We start from the raw sequence: 400 nt of genomic DNA, 5'->3' as shown, positions 1-400 counted from the left end.
TCAGTCACAGTTTCGACGGCGAGGTTAAATAAATGAACTGCTATGTATTTTACTTAGTGAAAGTGTTAATCTGTTAGCTTGCTAATTAGCTAGTTATGCTTGCTACAACGGCTCCACACTCCAGTAGCGAACAAGTTCAAAACTAAATGACTCTTCTGCCCCCTAGTGCTAGAAAAGCGGTACAGCGCCCACTGTGTCAGAGCAAGAACAAGTAAACAGCCGCATGAAACCTGTACTACCTTCACTAGCGTGCCCTTTGTGCTATCGTCTAAAATCCTTCCTTTTATTTCTCCGACTTACCAGGGAAGAGGTTGTTAGTTATGAAACCTCTGGCAAACTGACAGGAATTATCATTGTATAACAAGACATATAAAAAAAGACTTCCCTATAGTTTGTGTAG

This window comes from Hoplias malabaricus, chromosome 3, assembly GCF_029633855.1.
Source record: "Hoplias malabaricus isolate fHopMal1 chromosome 3, fHopMal1.hap1, whole genome shotgun sequence".
NCBI classification, from domain to species: Eukaryota; Metazoa; Chordata; class Actinopteri; order Characiformes; family Erythrinidae; genus Hoplias; species Hoplias malabaricus.
Note: the sequence above shows the minus strand (reverse complement) of the source record.